Here is a 22237-nt window from a genome sequence, read left to right as displayed (position 1 = left end):
TCATCAATTATTGCCAGTGGTTGTGTACTATCCAGCAAACCATAAGATTTTTAGTCACTCCTTTTGATACGAATGTTTCAAGGAGTGGGTAGAAAGATATTTAGTGTAGTTCCAGGATGTCACAATTGTTGGAGTCTAGTAAATTTAATGTCAATATTTGTTAACTTACACAAAGAAATTTAACTTGGAATGATTCTTGTTGTAATTCCAAACATTGCTAGGTCCACCAGCTTCTTTGGTACCAAATATTAGAACGGCTATCAATGATCCAAATAAGACAAGGAACTGAAATACATCGGTCCAAATCACAGCTTTAATACCTCCCTGTGAAAGTAAAGAAAGATATAGCCAAATGAAAATTGCACTCCAGAATATATAAACCATCTATCATTTATTTCTCCTCCCTGATACCTCACACTATCCTCACCCCAACATACTTAGCTAGGTACAACAGATGGAAGTTTGTGTGAAACAACTGAAGGACATTTTGGCTGCTAAGATACAGCAATGAACAGACTATCAATTTTGTTGAGCGACTGATACAATGGCAGAGAAATTATTACAGAGTATGTATGAGTGTTTTTCTGAATACTAATTAACTTGTGTGACCGTACAAGATGATTTGTAGACCAGCTACTGATGGTTGCAATACATAGATTGATTTGTTATTTGAAAGTGATTAAAAGGTTAGCAAAGTGGTACTGAACTCCCAAGACTTAGATGCAGTGGGATGCACAAAATCAAAAAGTATATTTAGCACAACCTTGTGCTTAGGACTAATTATACAGTACACCTACTTTTATAATCTAAATATGCCTCAGACAATGTACCATTTGTTATCTAAACTTTGAATTTTTCTGGAGGACACCCAGACCCTGATACAAAGGAACTACATTGAATGACTCCACAGCTGCACCCCTTATTTGCAAATATTTTGACCCACTTAAATCCCTTGCATATACAAATTTTCATTCCCCTTCCAAAATCAGTCAGGGTGAATTTGAAATTTGCCACCCTTCCCCCACCCCTTTGACATCCTGTGCATGTCACTGCTTTGATGTAGCTTATTGCCAGTAATTGCAGTCGCAGGAAAGTATTTCTCCACTAAACCAAGTGGTGGTAGGATAAGAAAGCTTAGAGTAATCAAGAAAGACAACAAAACGAAAACGTTTAGTGTTCCAAAGATCAATCATATTCATAGTGTGGTAAGCCATACATGTTAATAGTTATGAATTTGATATTTATCACACTTAAAACATGCTTTTTAGGTTTTGAAGAGCAGTAGGCCATGTGGCTGTTTCAGGGCTGCCACTTCCTGAATATGAACATATATACCCTACATGACCATTAAACCCCTGTATTAACCCCAAATGACCTTTTACTTCCACCAAAATCATTAGGCTTCTTTTACTCAATGTTTTACACCTTCATCTTAAGTATGAGATCTGCCCAAGCTTCGAATGTTGAGATATGTTGTTTACAAGGTTTTCACAGTTTGACCTCTGATGACCCCAAATGACATTTGACCTCCACAAAAAACAATAGACTTCTTGTACGCAATGTGGTACTTTTACACACTATATATGAGGTCTGCCCAAGCTCCCTTCTTGAGATATCTTGTTTACAAGGTTTTCACAATTTGACCCTGGTGACCCCAAATATCCTTTGATCTGCACAAAATGTACTTCTACACACCAAATATGAAATTGGTCCGACTTCATTTCTTCAGATATCGTGTTTACAAGCTGGGCTTCACGCACACACTTACACTCACACACGCACAAATACATACGCCATCATCAGGTGCGTATCCAGGGGGGGGCATTGGGGGGGCGTGCCCCCCGGGTAAAAAAAAGAGGAGAGAAAAAAAGAGAAGAAAAAAGGAAAAAAGAGGGGAAAAAAGAGAAGGAGGAGAGGAAGGAAGGGAAAAGAAAGAGAGAAAAAGGAGAAAAGGAGGGAGTACAAAAAAAACGCGAAGACACTGGGAAGAGAAAGAGGAACAGTGACATCATTACAGCGCTGAAGGGTAGCCAGTGACGGATCAATGATTTCGTAAAAGTGTGACTCACCCTACCCCTTACACCGACAACTCCATTTTTGACGTTTCCATTTTCCTCTCTCACTAATGATCTATATATATATACTATATGGTCTATCATAACGCGTGTGTAGAATTGTGCTATGAAACCAACTGTGGCTGGTCTCGAACTCGACCGTGTCGTCGGGGAACATGACGCATTTTGGGATGGGGGCGATCGCCCGCCCCCCCCCACCCATTCAGCATTTTTTTAAATGATATCGCTAAGTAATTTCAAAATAGAAAGTGCTTAGAGGCAACTTACAAGGCCTGGGAAGTGTCATTTCCAGCGATCTGGGAGACATTTTCGGCCAAAATTTGCTTGTACGCTTCGCGCTAACAAATGGTCCTGGGTAGTGCCATTTCCAGCGATCTGGGAGGCATTTTCGGCCAAAATTTTCTTGTACGCTTCGCGCCAACCTATGGTGGCGCTACGCTTAGATAATTTGCCTACAGGCTTCGCCCCTCCCTTGGCAAATTCCTCGCTGCGCGCCTGTTCGAATTTGTAACGTAAACAGCAGATATCACATCATATCAGTGAGCATGAAAATGGAGTTCCAGGATGAAAAGCCTCAAAACTGTCCGACTTGCCTGAAAAAATAACCAAAAATTTTCGCGCGTTCAACGTGTTTATGTCAATATCATATAAGCAAGCATCGGTTATTACATCGCATGCCATAATGTACCGTACGGTCCTTTAAAATTGCGCAGTATACCGTGGGATGCTAATGTAAACAACGACATGTCTCATGTAGATGTATAAAAAGCATGGAGGTCCAATTATGTCAAAACTCTTTTACATTAGTAATGGCGAATTAGGGCCTGCACCCCCGCCGCGCAGTGGCGGAGCGTCCATACGGTCAGGGGGCGGATGCCCCCCCCCCCCAGATGACGGACTCAAATGGACTGCTGGCGCCTTTTTCCGCTCTTTACCACTTTTTAATTATTCTAGATTATTGACTTTTTTATTGCGCTCTCATCTACTTATTGACATTTGTCACATTTTGTTGGTGTAATTTGGCGATGACACCTTATTCTTCATTTATCTGCAAATTAGCCAGGCCCGGAAGCGAAATTATTTTTCCCACTTCGACGCGGCCATATTAGCATAATGGGCGTGGACTATCGGTCGTTGTTACGGTTTATTGGTCTACGTCACAGACTATGCAGTGATATCTCTCGGGTGTTTGTTTGGGTGCTGAAAGTTCTCAATTAAGTTACATGTCAGGGATTCTAGTACACGTACCAGTATAATAAATAGTATAGTACCGAGGGACATTGCTATTTAGGCATAGTTATAGCAGGGAGCTGCTACTCTAACAGTAACAGCTCCCTGGTTATAGTTAATACAGACGCAAGTGACAACTGTTTAATAAAATGGGTAGAATATTTCAAGTCCGTAACAATACCCAGTAGCGTACGTAAACTAATGATGAAAGCACGTAGGCTCCTTACTGCCGTTTAAAAGGGGGTTCATTTATAAATGAACAAATAATTTAGAATGATGGATAAAACAATATTGGGCACAATACAATACATGTATCTTTGTAGGTTTTTAGCATTGAAAGGTCAGTGGGCCTACCTGGTGTAATATGAAGTGTAATAATCAATACCACGGGAGGTTCATTTATAACTTTTCCAGACCCTGCTGTCACGGAAGGTTCTTTTCCAAACTTTTCCAGACACGGGAGGTTCATAACACATCTAATAAACAAACACAGTTTGATTTTGTGATGGAATTTACCTCAAGAGCTCCATAAGACCCGATTGACTGGGAGGAGCAGTCGCACATCATCATGGATCTCATGAAGTCATGTCTTAGGCCTGAGTATATTAGGCCTGAGTATATTAGCTGAGTATATTATTAAAGAGCTATACGTTAGAGCTCGAAGTCGAAGTCACAAACTTGCCGGCCTGTGACGTATTTCATAAGCCACGCCCATGTGGCCGCGTCAAAGTGGGAAAAATAATTTCGTGGCCCGGAAAGGGTCATTTCCTGCGATCAAGGGAGTATCTTTACTCAAAAATTTTCTGTACGCTACTCGCCAACCAGTGGTGGCGCTCCGCTTAGATAGTGTCGAAAGCGCCCCTTCAGACCATTCTCGCCACTCCTGACCAATACCCCTAGCTCCGCCACTGCCGCCGCGCCTCCTACGCCTATGTGTGTAGTGTTCGGTTTCGGAAATATCTGCTATTTTTTCATTTCCTTCAACCAAGTTTTATAATAGCCGTTATAACAGGTTTTAATATTTGTACACCAATAAATTAACTGTATCTGAATTTTCGAAAATTTCTGACCAACATTCTACATCACACTTCCCTCTACTCGTGCAATTTTGACCGGTCTGCTAGGGGTTGAAGGAAGTTTTTTTCTATATTGGTTGTCCATAGATGAAATTTTGTACAAGATTATGGGTATGTTTTGAAGTGAGTTTATTCACGAGAAATGTGAATTTTCAAATTCTGAACAAATATGGGGCTTAAAACCTTGAAAAGTGGGGCTGACGGGTATTGTGGGCCGCGACGTAGAATCACCTACAAAAGCAAAGACCCACAGGAGATGCGATCAGGTCGAACATGATGTGTGCTGGGTTGACAATCTTCAAAAAGGTTATGGATGGAAAAAAAACTATAATGAAATACTTGGTTCTCAGGCAAAAAGTGTACATCTGGTTGGTCATTTCAAGCCCGAGAAGTGCCGTTTCCGGTGATCTGGGGGGTTTCAAAACAAGAATTTTTCTTGTACGCTGCGCGCCAACCGATGGTGGCGCTCCGCTTAGATAGTAATTCGCGCCCCCCTGGTTAGAAAATCCTGGATACGCGCCTGATCATGAATGCAAAGTTTACGATTATCATCAAAACTAAAAACTGATATGGAATGAGATTTTCATTTGCTTATTTAGTGAGTTTATTTATAATATCAAGAAGTGCCAGTTCTGGAGCATGATCGAGACAAATACCAAATCGACAATTGATCATGTATCAAATTGATTCAAAAATCATGATCAACTTATTTCTTTGGATTTATACACTTAAATGCAGTTGTGATAAAAGAACTTAATATTAAAAGCATCACAAGTTTTTACTACTACATTATATACAGTATGTACTTACCAAGGCAGTGTAAAAAGAGCAGATTAACCCTGTTCCAATGATGGTCACCCAGAGTGGTATGTTTGTAACTGATAATGAAAAAGTGCTAAAAGGTAACTGCATTTTACTGTTGTTCTTGATGATGTAACTAACTGGAGTGTGTAACAGAATTTTCTGAGCACTCTTTTCTTCTGCTGTTCTTCTTTCCAGTAACTTCTTTTTCATTGTTACCACAGAATGATTTCAAGTAGCCTTACAGGGGAAGTACTTCTTCCCAAAAATGGTGGTTCCACCTTGATGTAAGCTAATTCCCACACCATTTGCCAGCACACATACAGTAGATGCTTTTCTGTGTTTCACACATTATGGCACAGTGGGGAAACATTTGATCTGCTACAAAACTGGATACCTACAATCCTCTGCTATAATTATCATGTATCTAGGAATGAATAATACAAACATTTCAATACACATATTTTGCAACTTTATCTTAATTAATACACATTATGGTTATTCATAGTTTGGGTGATTATTTTGACAATAGAACCTTAATATTGTTGAAGGGGTTAGGCTACCCTATGAATAGAGTGTATGGTGGTACGCTACAAAACTACAGTAGGCAACTTCTGGTGAATGTTCTCTTTTTGTACAAAACCAAGCATTGTATGTAGAGATATACAAGTACTTCTGTATCAACAGCGCATTTTATTTCTAAACAACTAAAATAGTCAAGAATTCTGTCTCATTCAAAAACCCACCTCTCAATTTCTGTTATTTGCAATTTAAACATAAACCTGTAAAAGGCTTGTAGCACCTCCCCCCCCCCCCCCAATTTGTAGATAAATTAGGATGCACTAAGACTTTGATTCCCCCTCCCTGCGATAGGTTCCCTGGCATCCCCTACCATTATTGGTGCTCATGGAGTCAGGGCATGTCACTTCATTGCAGGAACTTTGTGTATGAACTCATTCTCTGGGACTACCTCATTAACTTGTTACACCTGGTGTCTTAGTGGTTATTGAGTAGTGGTGGTGTTTTCTGATAACGAGTAAGCCGATGAGCTGGTTCATTTATCTCTTTATTTGGGCTGGGCAGGAAGTTATATTGTTCTAGGGGACTTTCCCCTGGCTCTATAATTAGGCCACTTTATCAGTGATCTGTGCCACTCACTTGATAGCTCTCAGCCGTCAATAGGACATTGGAGACTAGAAATTACCCAATTATTTCTATACAGGTGTGAATTACCTTATATTTCCAGAAGTACTGTAAACTTCTTAGTTAAATTATGTTCTATAGTTAGTCTGTGTAGCTCCAAGAACACAGAGATGTTTTGTGTTTAATTTAAAGTCATACCATAGATACAGTAGCTGTACTTTACACAATCCATTGTGTAATTTAGCAACTAAAGTATGTGTTCCATCGATAATGACATAGCCAGTGTTGTTTATCATGTTAGAATTATTTCTGTATTGTGTACTCTGTAGGTTACACTAAGCCTATATGCCACATGTATATCTTTATGTGGAATCCTTATTAGCTGATATATGTTCTTTGGTTCCCTTGGTGACAGTTCTTGTCAGAGGTTGACTGTAAATAGTTTTGCTGTTTGGTGGTACCTATGCTATGTTATGAGAGACTTATCATATAGGATATATATATATGGTGTTATATTATTTTAGTATTTATGCATTTAGTTGTCTATTAGGAACATGCTAGTAATTGGGTATAGGGCAATTAGCACCTGACTGAGACTTACTGCATGGTGCCCATCATTGACTGCCACATCGGCTAGATGTGACCCTTATTAAGCATAAATGCTATTTACTGGAAACATGTTTCATTTATATTTAGCCATAATGATTAGAATGTAGGTCTATCGTAGATTTTTCTCATGTTGTAGTTGCTATTGAACATTTGATATATAAATTAGGCCACTCACTTGATAGCCCGCAGCCCTCAAGAGGATGTCAGAGAAATCATCACTAGAATTTACTCCATAATTTTTAAACAGGTTCTTTGGGTTTGGGTGGTCATGACTAATGCCCTGATCGTAGGATTCCCCCTCCCCACCCTACCAGGCCATGATGTGTCTTGGAACGAACAGACAGCGGAGCGGAGCTAAAGAAGGAGTGAGCCCCCTACCCCCTACTAGTGTAACATGTGGACATGAATGGTATTGTGCTTTTATAGTTTTATACTGTTGACGATGACTAGTAACAGTTTTCTGTTCTTTATTGCTGTACCTAAACATTGCATAGCTATATACATGCTTTTTGCATTACTCTTTTTGTTTGTGTGTTGCCAGTAGGTACTGTAGTAATGTACAGTAGGTCACAAGGCACATACAGTATATGTGCCTAAAGACCGGGTATCTCGGTGCAGGTGGTTGACCCCATTACAGCTGAAGAACCCCCAATCCCCTGAAGGATCATGTCCCATGGGTGGGAGTGCTGAACCGGGTTACAGGCTTATTCTGTATTCTATAAGAGAGATGTACAAATCATAGTCTATCATGACAAAGTCTATAATAATATTGTGATTGTAGGACTATTATGATACACATCGGTTTGTGTGAGTTTATAAAACAGGTTTACTGTAGCAATCTATGTTTCTCTCACAAATATCTGCATTCAATATTAAAGTATGCAAGGAAGATCTCCCACAAATATACCTCTCCCACATTATCTTTCTGTCATTGAAGGAACAATGAATATTAATGTACTTTCACTTTGCAAATGATTCCAAGACATTCCTCTTCTATTTTTTGTAACACACTCTCCCATCTCAGTTCCACCCTGGATGCAAGAATTTTTTCATCCTTTACTTATCGTCTCTTAGAGCTATCACTAGGTGCTGAAATCTCCCTCTGGTCATGCCTTTTATGCAATGTCGATTAAAAAATAAACCATGTCTTCTTATACAAATGTTGGACAAAACAACTTGCCAAGTTGTTGCAATATGAACTGTTCAAACTCATAACATTTGTGGAAAGTGCAATTATTTAGAAAGTTCCTGAAACAATCCAACAGTTACTGTTATTATCATAAATAACGTAACTCTTTGCACTGCAAATGTTTCAACTTTGGCTTAATGCCATACCTTGTGCATAATAAATATTGTATAAGCTGCAGGGCAAACAAACCTAACCTGTACAGAAAATGGAACATTTACAGAAACCAAAATTAGTAATGAGCTGTGTGCATGACCTACAACAATTACAAGACTGTGTGCAGACAACTGGCTGCAGAATATCAGCCAATCAAATCATCAGAAATTATCACATCAAAGCCATATTCATACATTTCAAATTTTGAGAAGTTAGGTAACTTTTACATGTCATTTTCTCTCAATATTTGAATTAGATAAGTAATTTACAATATCTGATATGTCTTACCAGCCTCAAGAGCAATGGCGGGAGCAAAGAGAACAATAGCCATATAAAAGAGCGTCTGAATGATAAAGAGCACTGATCCTGCATACTGGACAGCTGGACTAAATCTTTTACGCAGGTACTGCAGAAGAAAAGAAGGATCCATTATAACAATTAACCAAAGGGTAACTGTTCAATCATATCTATTACATCAAACGGAATCTGTCAAGTTTCGCTTTGAAAACTTTTACAAGCAGTTGCTTTTAGCACACTTCAAGCAAATTCAGAAAGATTAGTGTTTTCAAAGAATGGTCTGCAAGGAAAACATTTTCACAGAATAAGTAGCCTACAGTACTTACCTACAATACCAGCATATTTTATGCAGTAATGCCTATCCCAACTTCCCCCACTTATTTGTCCACTGCTATCGCATGAACCATCATATTTCCTGTGCAACCCTGGTTTTTGTCAGGAAATGATATTTGAGATTTTAAGAAATAATAAATGATATATTTACCTCATATGCAGTTGTTACACCAAGACCATGGAAGACAGGGATGAAAACCAAAGCTGTAATTGGAATGACTAAGAGGAAAGACCACGCAACCATCCAGTATTGGACACCATGGTAATAAACCTCTGAAGGGAAACCCAAGACAGTTATAGCTGACAAATATGATGCTAAGACTGATATCGCCACTGGCAAGCTGAACATACTCCTTTCAGCCATCAAGAATCTAATAAGAAACAGAAATAAAGCAAATTTGCAGGTCTTACAAACTTAAAGTTCAGGAGTTATTAAAAGGTTGACTCCTGCAGAATTTTATATCTTTATCTTATTTTATATCTAGTCTTGATATGCTCTAGTCCAAGACAAAGAACAATTTTGAGTGCCAGCAATGCTATTAGAGTTTTGAAGATATTCACCTTAAAATAAGTCTCTGGATTGCTCCTCAAACGCTCCTCAGTGCAGGCCTTAAAGGAGGATACGCCCTGCCAACCAGGAAGCCAGCAGGCTTTTTGATTTCTTACCTTATGAGTTTATACTGTATATGGAATCACCTGATTGATAGAGCAAATGAGGAAAATGTGTCCTAAAGTCAAGTACCAGAACATCAGAAAAGATAACTTGACCATTCAAACTAAGAGAGGATTGAGAAGCTCTTTGACATTACATAGTACATACACTGTGGCTTACACAGAGCAACCCTTCTTGTCATATCAAATCAAATCATCATTGGGTAGCTGTTGAGACAAAAACATAAGGTGGACTTTTGGACAAGAAATTCTAATAGAAATGCTTGTAAAGATTCTTGGAGACTGGCACCTCAGCTTAAAAACACCCAAAACTGAAAACCTCCTGAGAATCTGTACAGAGGGACCCAAGCCCATCGATTTCAACCCAAGGAAGGCAGTGTAGAGATGCTAAAGGAGACCTGGACAAAAACACACCAAAGAGGATGCAACATATACTGATGAATCAGAGGAGGAAGACATTGAGTGAAAAGATATATGTATGTGTTCTGTATATTCTAAAAAGTGTTGTGTTACAGAGTTAAAAGTTAATACATGATTAGTAAATAAACGACATAGTGCGAAGTGCTTCGGCTTCATGTTTATATTATTTAATTCATAAAGTATAAATGATTTATTAAATGTTTAATGTTAACAACACTTTTTCATTTTGGCCTTGGTGCCCTTAATTTGGAAATTACCAAGGCAAAATGGCCTAGCCCTCATGAAACCTTATTCCAGCCCTGGGTACTGCTTTTTAATATCAATCTGTAAAATGTTTGAAGTGATAGTCTTGCTAATATGGGTTTGACAAGTCCATGAGTCACTCGCCAAAATGTTGATCGTAGCTCATTTTCTTATCACAAAAGCTCAAATTCTACTGGCCAATTGCTTGTTGGCGACCGTATTTTTCAAGGCCTGATGGAGTACAAAATCTCATCTCCAGTACACTATTTGTAGTGATGAGAGATTAATTGGGAGAAAAGCTCATGTGTCAAATTGACACAGCTACAAAAACAGAATATGAACCCTTGTTTTGCAGGGTCACAACAAGAGCGTAAAACTCTAAGGTAGTGTCATAAAGAGAATATATGTCCATTTACCTGGATGTTGTCCTTTGGCCCCCACCTGCAAAAGCATGGTACAGCCCTGTTCCAGCTGATACTAACAGCATGGCAGACACAATGCAATAATCATACCACTTGAAATCATTGTTCTTGTTTGGTTCCTTCGTTGTCTGGGTGAAGTCAAACCGATTTTCTCTTAAAGAAAAGCCAGGAAATTTGGAATCTTTGGCTACAAAAAGAAGAGAAGAAATTAAGAATACATTAGTATTGTCAAACACTAGCTGTGATTGGTTCAAGTATATATTTTGTGTGTCAAGCGGTAACAGTGGAACATTTGTCCGTATTCCTTACACATTTTGTCACTCTTTGCATTAGTTTGGGGGAGTATTTTGCAATCTCTTGTGTGGTTATCTAGACAGGTACAGTAGTTACTTGCTTCATACCCATCAATTTAATTCTTGTGGCTGTTACTGTAGGAAACATATGGCATGACAAACATCACGGTAACGGAGGGACACCAAATTAACATGTGTTTTCACACTTTTTTGAAGATGTCAGATTCACTGTTCTTAAGTTGCACTGACCATGTTACCATACTGTATATCATGTGTAGGATGGTACATTGCTTCACATACACCAAGGGAAAATTAGATGAACAGGCATCAACTATCAAATCTACATTTAATCTTCTACAGTAACGGAGGGACAATTCCGATGGTAACGGAGGGACACAAAATGTTCAGTGTTGTTTAGTGGAGCCTTTTGCCTGTTTTTGCTGAGCTACAGATTCAATATTTTTATTGCTGTTGGACTAACATCAGTTATATTACTGAGCGAAACAAGGATAAGAACATTAAACCAACAGCTTCATTCACCAAAACATTAGCAATTACAGTGGTTAATAAAAAATGTAAGAAACAAAAATAGTAAGAAATTGATTTAAAGAAGAAGTTTAAACAGTACATTCTTCATCATTTAGCTCTCTCTAACTGCATTATTAGCAATGGTTGGGAGGGGGGGGGGGGAGGGCTGGTGGCTAGTGCAGTTCGAAGCAAGTCAGTACTGTAAATCACATATTTACAGTAGACAGTTCACAGGTGCTGTAATGTACCATGTGCAGAAAGTAAATTTCATTACAGTAGTATGCCAGTCACATTTTGTCTTCCAAATATATACTACAGTACTTTGCAGATCTAAACCAATTGGTGCAGTAATTGATACTGGGCTAAAAAGTGAAATACTGAGGCAACTTCTAACTTTAATGATGAAACCATACTGTAATAATGATGTGGTATTAAAACAATTTAACAACTATCAACAATAATAATACCAAAAAAATTTGAGACATAACACGATACAGTTACAATAGCTACTGTTAATGCAGAAAAGTTCAGTATGCCTGGATGTAATTTGTGGATTAGAAACTATACTGTAGTTGAATTAACTTCCTGCGATATTTATTTAATCAAAACAAAACATAAATATCATAAAAATAAAAAAAATATAAAAATAAAAATATTCCAATCACAACTAGGCTTTGAACATGTCTGCAAACTTTCCTTGTACTTTCTTATGTATCTTGATCAACAGGCTTTGCTCCTGCTGAAGGAAAGGGCTTTGGGGGCTCTTGCAAATGGAAGATAATGTCCTTGATGCTCACAGCTGAAATATTGCTCAGTTTTGAACTGGTTGGCATCAGCAGAAATCTTGTGTATAAATGAAAACCCTGTACCTTCCATCTGGTGTTTGTGGTGTGGTTTTTTTCTAACTCAAAATTAGCTTTTCTTGACTTCTATGACTTCTCATTCTGAGGAATATATTAATGCTAGTCAAGCTGTTGTTCTCTTCACATAAACTAGAAGTCAAGAATTCCATACTTAGAATGCAACAAGTAGCAAGTAAACTCCCAGGAATCTGTGCACAAGAGCAGTAAACAATTGTCCCTCCTTTACTGGTAACGGAGGGACACTAGTTCACTTGTTCGTTACTTTAGCATAAAAAGTAGCTAACACCTTGGTTTTACATTTCTTGAGTGGTTAATCCTAAGAAAGTGTTTTATACCTAATTATGAAATTTTTCCAGCATTGAATGACAAAGAAATAAAAAAAATAAAAATGTGTTTGGTAAAGAAGGGACAGGTATAGGAGGGACAAATCAGGTAATTAGCAATTACTGCTAATTGACAAGTTACAGACATTGAAGGGGAAGTATTCCTGTAGTATGCATAATATTGACCATGTCTACAGTACTACTGTAGGTTGTGTAAGTCATCTTTCTAAGTCCTCTTTGTACTAGGAAAAATTTGGTTCTAAAAATATCCCCAGAAGTCGATAATTTTTGCAAATTGGCATGTGATATATATGTCTATAACGTTTCATTAAATTATTATATTTTTATTCTGCAAGCACAGTGGTAAAAAAACTCTTTAACTATCTAGCCATACCACATTTGACCATGTTCTGTACATTTCCAATTTCAACCCAAATGTTACATTTCCCTTCTCCCTGCCCGGTTACGAATTTTACCGATAAGGTACTGTACAACAAGTATGATACAGGCTGGCAAATTTTTGAAACATGACAACACATGGAACAAGACATGGAAAAGACATGGAATTCATCGAAATGCACCCCAAAATTTCGGACAATGGAGACAGGTTTGACATGAGTGATACTGACTCTGAAATTGTTACGATGTTTGTTTGATCCTTTCTGCCATCCACATGAATATTATCAATGAATTACAGTCAGCAAGAGTAAGCTACAAGCTAAAGCAACAAAAAGGTGTTGGCCTTCCTGTATGAGTTTAATCACTAAGGCCAAGGTCAAACAACCAAGCAAGGAAATGAAAACTTCTGAATGTAGAGTATAATGGCCTAAGAAAGAATATTCCTGACTCTGAAAAGACAGAGCTAAAGCTGCATCTTCAACGGAACAGCATGGCCTAGCCTGGCTAGTCTAACATGTCTAAACACTTGCCACAAACACATATAAGAAATACAGAAGTTAATGCGCATGAATGGATGTCAACTCCCTGATGTCCACCCAGACCCTAAGCCAAATCTCACGTGGAGCAATGATGTCTAGGCCGACTATTCTAACAAACATGGTCAATACTGAAGCCTTATGAAGGAACGAGGCTACAGTCTACTAAACTAAAAAACAAAAGATGTAATGAGATAACATGAGTCAACATGAGATAACATGAGACACAAAAGTGCAATGGGAAGAAAAACAAGGGAACAAAATGTTAAAGCAGAGGGCACGTCTTATACCAAGCTGTCAGACCAAACATGAGATAAAAATATGAACAGTTTTGTACACACTATCTAAGCAAACTATGATGTGAACAAAGCACTGAAAAACCAAGGATACTTAGACAATGCTTCATGACAGTGTAGTTCTAAATTTACCAAGATGAAAAACCAGGACTAATGCCAAGTCCATGGAAAAAGTGATTGACTTCTGAACAGAAGATTTGGAAGGAAGAGAGAGTTGGCAGAGCCGTATGTGGGCTCGGTGTGAAATGTTACCAAGTTTAGTAGGTTTAGTAGATAAAGTGCAAATTTAGACTGGTGACAGGTAGGAGTTGAGCAAAGCAAATCTTCATATTTCTACACATTTCAACTACCTAAGGTACAGTACTGTAATTATAACTATTTGTGCACATAAACCTTGCACATCTTAGTTTTCTTTGCTCAATGAAACTGATCGGAAATTCCTCATAATATTTAGATTGGGACTCTATTTAAAATTTTCAAATTTGGTGTTGTCACTAGGCTTTTTAAACTTTGAACAGAGGAGAAATTCAACAAAAATACAACATAACACCTCCTATAAATAACAATGGGTCCATAGTAACCGATCACATCATTCACAGTTCCTTTGTTAAATGTTCTCTAAACGTTTTTAGGGAAACAGGGAAAACAAAATATCGTGCAAATAAAAACAAGATGAAAGAAATACACAATAAAAAATAGAAACACTGCCCCATCCTGGTCATTAGTCCGGTACACACAGCGAATAACCTGCATCCAACTGCCCTCCTCAAACCTACTGTACCCACCTTACGTCTCTGGAAGTAAGTAAATAAAGGAAAAGAAGAACTGTAATGCAAAAATGCATTGCGGTTTCAATGATGTAACATGAGCAGTTTTCTTCATGAATCTGACGTAATGTATAGTGAGGGTGTAAATGTTTACATGGGTTCAGGATTTGACCTCTGATGACCTAAATGACATCTGACCTCCACCAAAAACAATAGGCTTCTTTAACTCAATGTGGTACTTCTACACACTAAATAAGAGGTTGGCTCAAGCTTCCAGTATATCGTGATTTCAAGGTTTTCACAATTTGACCCCTGGTGACCTCAAATGACCTTTGCCCTCCACCAAAAGCAATAGGCTTCTCGGACTTAATATGGTACTTCTACACATTAAATATGAGGTCCTCCCAAAGCTTTTCTTCTTGAGATATCGTGTTTACAAGGTTTTCACACTTTGACCCCTGTTGACCCCAAATGACCTTTGACCTCCACCAGAAGCCTTATTGTACTCAATATGGTACTTCTACACACTCAATATGAGGTCCTCACAAGCTTTTCTTCTTGAGATATCGTGTTTACAAGGTTTTCACACTTTGACCCCTGGTGACCCCAAATGACCTGTGACCTCCACCAAAAACAATATGCTTCTTGTAATCAATGTGGTACTTCTACACACTAAATATGGAATTGGTCTGACCTTCCCTTCTTGAGATATCGTGTTTACAAGGTTTTCACAATTTGACTCCTGGTGACCCCAAATGACCTTTGACCTCCACAAAACAATAGGCTTCTTGTTCTCAATGTGGTACTTCTACACACTAAATATGGAATTGGTCTGACCTTCCCTTCTTGAGATATAGAGTTTACAAGCTGGGCGTCACAAACGCACTCATGCACACACACATACAACGCCATGCATACAGTATGCATAGAGTAGGTTACGATTATCATTGAAACCTAAAATGTCATAGACATGTCTCATTTGTGTTATTGACAATATTTCAGTTAAAGTGGAAAGAACCAAATGTTTTGGTCCTTGATAAAACACTAAATGAGCTAATCTTTGGCTTTTCCAGCTTCAGGTTATGCATCCATATTCTCAACTTACTTGTCTATCTTTTCCGACTTATGTGTGTATCAGCCACTAATTATTTATTATATCAGCCACTAATTATTTATTATATCAGCCACTAATTATTTATTATATCAGCCACTAATTATTTATTATATCAGCCACTAATTATTTATTATATCAGCCACTAATTATTTATTATATCAGCCACTAATTATTTATTATATCAGCCACTAATTATTTATTATATCAGCCACTAATTATTTATTATATCAGCCACTAATTATTTATTATATCAGCCACTAATTATTTATTATATCAGCCACTAATTATTTATTATATCAGCCACTAATTATTTATTATATCAGCCACTAATTATTTATTATATCAGCCACTAATTATTTATTATATCAGCCACTAATTATTTATTATATCAGCCACTAATTATTTATTATATCAGCCACTAATTATTTATTATATCAGCCACTAATTATTTATTATATCAGCCACTAATTATTTATTATATCAGCCACTGAGCCACTAATTATTTATTATATCAGCCACTAATTATTTATTATATCAGCCACTAATTATTTATTATATCAGCCACTAATTATTTATTATATCAGCCACTGAGCCACTAATTATTTATTATATCAGCCACTGAGCCACTAATTATTTATTATATCAGCCACTAATTATTTATTATATCAGCCACTAATTATTTATTATATCAGCCACTAATTATTTATTATATCAGCCACTAATTATTTATTATATCAGCCACTAATTATTTATTATATCAGCCACTAATTATTTATTATATCAGCCACTAATTATTTATTATATCAGCCACTGAGCCACTAATTATTTATTATATCAGCCACTAATTATTTATTATATCAGCCACTAATTATTTATTATATCAGCCACTAATTATTTATTATATCAGCCACTAATTATTTATTATATCAGCCACTAATTATTTTTACTGTGCAGGTAATTTTTGTTTGTTCATTCAAGGTCCTTTAAATCACTTTTTGAAAGTTAAAGTTCGAAATACCGGAACAGGTACTGTAGTTTCCCAAAAACTTACTGGTTTGGGGCTTTACGAACGAGGATACTTACCTGTCACCATTCTACTTATGCACTTAATCTACCTAGTCTACAACAGTTGGTAACAATTTAGCACTGCGCCCCCACATAACACCTACTACCTCTTCCTTCCTAATCTACCCACAGTCCTACAGATGCGTTCATAGGGCAAAAGCAGGGTGGGTGGAGGGCATATGCTTGAGTAGCATACCTCTTCAGTAAAATAGACAACAAGAGCCCAAGGGCACTGTGGTTCCTTGCTTGGGGTATATGACAATACACATAATATTATCAAGTAAGATTGGGCTGAAATAGTCCAAGTAATTGTGGTCCTACATGTTCCCATAAAGTAACCAACACTATAGCCAACACTTTTGTGATCACAAAATGTGATCGGATTTTTTATCAAAAGGCACTTTTGAGATCTAAATATGGCGTCGAAAATGTAAGAAATATAAGAGACCTACAAGCGTGTCAACAGATATGATAACAATGGTGACCTCAGATGACATGACCTGTAAGTTTCAAAATGTTCCACCACCCCATTCACAACTTGTCCCAAAATATCAACCATGTCACACCTTGGCATTGAGATTTAATTGCATTAAATGTCAAAAAATTAACTTTGAACTTGTATGTAACTTCACACACAAAGGTCACCCGGAGGTCAACCAATTGACATTTTTGATCGGTGAGACCTAAATAGAGCATGACTGTAAAAATTCAAACATTATTTCTTTGCCCATTTTCTCCCCCCATAATACTACTTTTTTAACATTAGCTGACCTTTGGTAACCTTGGATCACATGACCGTTAAGTTTGAAAATATTCCCCTACACCATTTGCAACTTGTCCAAAAAAATCAACCTTGTCACACCTTGGCACTGGGAGTTATTGCATTAAATGTGTGAAAATTAACTTTGACCTCATATAACTTCGCACACAAAGGTCAAATGGGGTTCAACCCATTGACATTTATGATCAGAAGGTACCTTTAACATCTGAAAATAGCATCGAAACTGTAAAAATCCACAAAACACGAAAAGGTCACCAGAGGTCAAATTGAGGTCAAGGGTCACCCAGATGCGGGTCGACAATTGGATTACATTGAAGCAACTCCCAACCCTAACGGACAATTTGTTCTCAAGTTATCGCAAAAATACTAGTTTTTTATCATTAATTGACCTTTGGTGACCTTGTATCACATGACCGTTAAGTTTGAAAATATTCCCCTATACCATTTGCAACTACTCCAAAAATATCAACCTTGTCACACCTTGGAACTGAGAGTTATTGCATTAAATGTCTGAAAATTAACTTTGACCTCATATAACTTCGCACACGAAGGTCACACAGGGGTCAACCCATTGACATTTATGATCAGAAGGTACCTTTAACATCTGAAAATAGCATCGAAACTGTAAAAATCCACAAAACACTAAAGAGGTCACCAGAGGTCAAATTGAGGTCAAGGGTCACCCAGATGCGGGTCGACAATTGGATTACATTGAAGCAACTCCCAACCCTAACGGACAATTTGTTCTCAAGTTATTGCAAAAATACTAGTTTTTTATCATTAATTGACCTTTGGTGACCTCGGATCACATGACCGTTAAGCTTGAAAATATTCCCCTACACCATTTGCAACTTGTCTCAAAATATCAACTGTGTAACACCTTGGCACTGGGAGTTATTACACTAAATGTCTGAAAATTAACTTTGACCTCATATAACTTAACATACAAAGGTCACCTTGGGTCAACTTATTGACATTTTTGATTGATGAGACCTAAATTAGAGCATCAAACTATAAAAAATCAAACATTTTTTTCTTTGCCCATTTTCTACCCCCAAAATACTAGTTTTTTGACATTAATTGACCTTTGGTGACCTCGGATCACATGACCGTTAAGTTTGAAAATATTCCCCTATACCATTTGCAACTTGTCCAAAAATATCAACCATGTCACACCTTGGAACTGGGAGTTGTTGCATTAAATGTCTGAAAATTAACTTTGACCTCATATAACTTAACATACAAAGGTCACCTTGGGTCAACTTATTGACATTTTTGATTGATGAGACCTAAATTAGAGCATCAAACTATAAAAAATCAAACATTTTTTTCTTTGCCCATTTTCTACCCCCAAAATACTAGTTTTTTGACATTAATTGACCTTTGGTGACCTCGGATCACATGACCGTTAAGTTTGAAAATATTCCCCTATACCATTTGCAACTTGTCCAAAAATATCAACCATGTCACACCTTGGAACTGGGAGTTGTTGCATTAAATGTCTGAAAATTAACTTTGACCTTGTATAACTTCGCACACGAAGGTCACATGGGTGTCAACCCATTGACATTTTTGATCGGAAGGTACCTTTGATATCCAAATCTAGCATCAAAACCAAACATTTTCTTTTTTGCTCGTTTCCTCCCAAAATAAGCACATTTTTTCTAATGTGACCTTTGACCTTTTGACCTTGGTTTCAGATGTAGTTTAATCTCCTGATTCCAAAAAACAAAACGAAAAGTCTGTACAACCATCCTAACTCCGACCAAAAAACTTTGACCCCATATAACTTCGCACATAAAGGTCACACGGGGTCAACCTATTGACATTTATGATCAGAAGGTACCTTTGACATCTGAAAATAGCATCGAAACTGTAAAAATCCCAAAAACACGAAAAGGTCACCAGAGGTCAAATTGAGGTCAAGGGTCACCCAGATGCGGGTTGACAATTGGATTACATTGAGGCAACTCCCAACCCTAACAGACATTTCGTTCTCAAGTTATTGCAAAAATACTAGTTTTTTATCATTAATTGACCTTTGGTGACCTCGGATCACATGACCGTTAAGTTTGAAAATGCTCCCCTAACCAGTTCACAACTTGTCCCAAAATATCAATCTTGACGCACATTGGCACTGGGAGTTATTGCAGTTTTAATATTTTCGGTTTTTGGACCATAACTGACCTTTGGTGACCTTTGTGGGCACCAAAAACAATAGGGCACACTTTCTCCATATGGCGGATCTATAGTCCAAGTTTGGCCTCAATCCAACATTCCCTTATTGAGATAGAGCGTACCCAAGCAAGTGTCACAGATGCACACACACACACACACACGCACACACACATACACACATACACACACACATACGCCAACCTGACTGCATAGGTTCCTTTTGCTAAAGCAAGGAACCAAAAACCATTGCTGTTCATCTGGAAAAAATGAGAAAACTCATCTGGAAAAACTTGACAAAAGTTACAAACATGAGCTGTGTAATAACTAATCAAAAACCTAATGCAGTCATACCACCTGAAAGGTGAAAAAATGTTTCTAACAACACATTAAAGGTATGTGGGATGTGCGAGACTTCAAGAAGCTAAGAGACAGGAATAGTCTCACCACCAGATGCAACTAGGTGCAATGGGTGAATAAGATGCTGAAAAAGACTAACAAGGTTAAAAATCAACAAATGAACAACCATGTTAGGTGAAACAAAATGTTATCCATTAGAAATGAGGAAGACGAAAGGTCCCATACTTGCCGGAGGGAGGTGGGAGAGACAGGTAAGTGTCATCGTTCCTTAATACCCAAACCAGTCAATTTTGGGGAATTTACTTCACCCCTCTCTTACCTGTCTCAATTCTACTTATGCACAGAGTGGCACAGTTAATGAAGTGGGGAGGCTCAACGGATGAGACCTTCCACAGTTACTGTACCAACACAACTAACGACTAACTCTGTCACAAGTTTTTATACTTGAAAGTGCCGGCAAGTATGGGCTCTACAGTAAACACTGACAGAACACATGGACACATATGGACAAATGACCTGTAGTTACCACCTGAATAACATAGCATTCAAGGTTCTCAAGTGAGAAATTTCCAGGAGGTGCCTAAAACTTTGAAAATGCAGAATATTGTTGGGTTTAGGTTATACTAATTTTATCTATTAGTAGCCTCTGTGCAAGCTAGCTATAGAGCCAAAAAATATCTCAACATGAGTGCTTTGACTGGTGGGGTATGAAATGAATAATCAAATTTATCAGTTCAAATGGTTTTCATCCTCTCCACAGTAGGTGCCAGCAACAGGCATTAGGATCAGGAGTATGGGCTTTGATGTCACAGAAAGTCCACCTCTAAAGATGAAGTGTCATGTCTACAGACCAGTGAATTCCTTGGACAATTTAACATCAAAGGACCTACAAGATGGTCCCCCTAGAATTCTTTACTCAGTAATTGATTACCCTTCCTTGCATGAAACATGACCAGAAGTGGGAACAAAAGCTACCTGCTAAACCACACAAGAAGAGTGTGGAGGAGCCTGTACAAAACTCTGGTAATTGCTGCCACTTACTGCAATGAGTAACAGTGTTTCTGATCCCCTTGTGGGTGGGGTTTAGAAGTCCCATGTGTGGAACTCCATGATCAAGCATCAGCAACATGGAGCCTGCTCTTTACACCATGAGCAACCCTCGAAGAGCTGTGGAATGTTGTATAAATGTAAGGTAAGGTTACAATCACTGTACCATAACTAAGATTTTAAGCCCATTTGTTGGTCTATAGGATCAAGTGTTTGAAAAGGCCATAAGAAAGAGCTACGAGACGTGAAAAGTGAATCCCTGCTTCGACCAGAAGAAGCCACTGATGTACGTCTTCCAAAATATTCTACTACTGCTCACAATCACGTTTACTGAGCTACAAATGAGAACATTGCAAATTTCTCCCAAGCATCAAATCAACTCAATAGATTGGGGCGCAAGGAAAAGTCACCTCAGAAGACTATACTGTAGCTTCTTGTGTTTTTACTAGATGAATATTGGAACATGCCATGGCTGCTTGCTATTTGTTGACTGTGGTAAATGTGAAGCCATGTTGATGGATCTTCTGCAACCCTATTCTACAACAGTGAATCCACAGCGCTTCACTACGGTAAGCTCATCGACGAATGTGTCAATTTAGAGGTATGAAAGAAATTGACACGGCAGACATTTTGTGTTCATATGCTGCTCAATAGTATGTTAAGAAGGCACAGAACAATATATATTTGAGATCATTACATTTCTGAGGAATTACACATTTGAAAAACGCATGCAGTTGAGTGATTTGGACTTTTCGTTGATAGACATCGTTAATCAAATACTTAAGTGCGTTGATTATGAGCCCACTATGCTACTACAACTACTACTAGTACAAGTAGTAGTAGGCTAGGCTTACCATATCCTTGTCTTGGCCGAAGTCGCTGGTGATACTCTTTATTGCAAACTGTACATGCCTCAGAGTCCGTTTCTGCCTACCACGAATGTGCTTGCCCACTGTATTTCACATGTACGAGGATCTATCCCATACAAACCTCCTTCCCCCTCACCCCAAAGAGGGGCATGAACTTA

General features: G+C 37.9%; 1 pseudogene; it reads right to left on the bottom strand.

Annotated features, from left to right (window-relative positions):
* The window catches only part of LOC139959577 (sodium-dependent multivitamin transporter-like), a 48706-nt pseudogene extending 27398 nt beyond the window's left edge, over positions 1 to 21308 (bottom strand).
* Between the last annotated feature and the right edge of the window lie 929 nt (positions 21309 to 22237).

The sequence above is a fragment of the Apostichopus japonicus genome, chromosome 19, assembly GCF_037975245.1.
Source record: "Apostichopus japonicus isolate 1M-3 chromosome 19, ASM3797524v1, whole genome shotgun sequence".
Taxonomy (NCBI): Eukaryota; Metazoa; Echinodermata; class Holothuroidea; order Aspidochirotida; family Stichopodidae; genus Apostichopus; species Apostichopus japonicus.
This window is presented reverse-complemented; position numbering and strand designations above follow the sequence as displayed.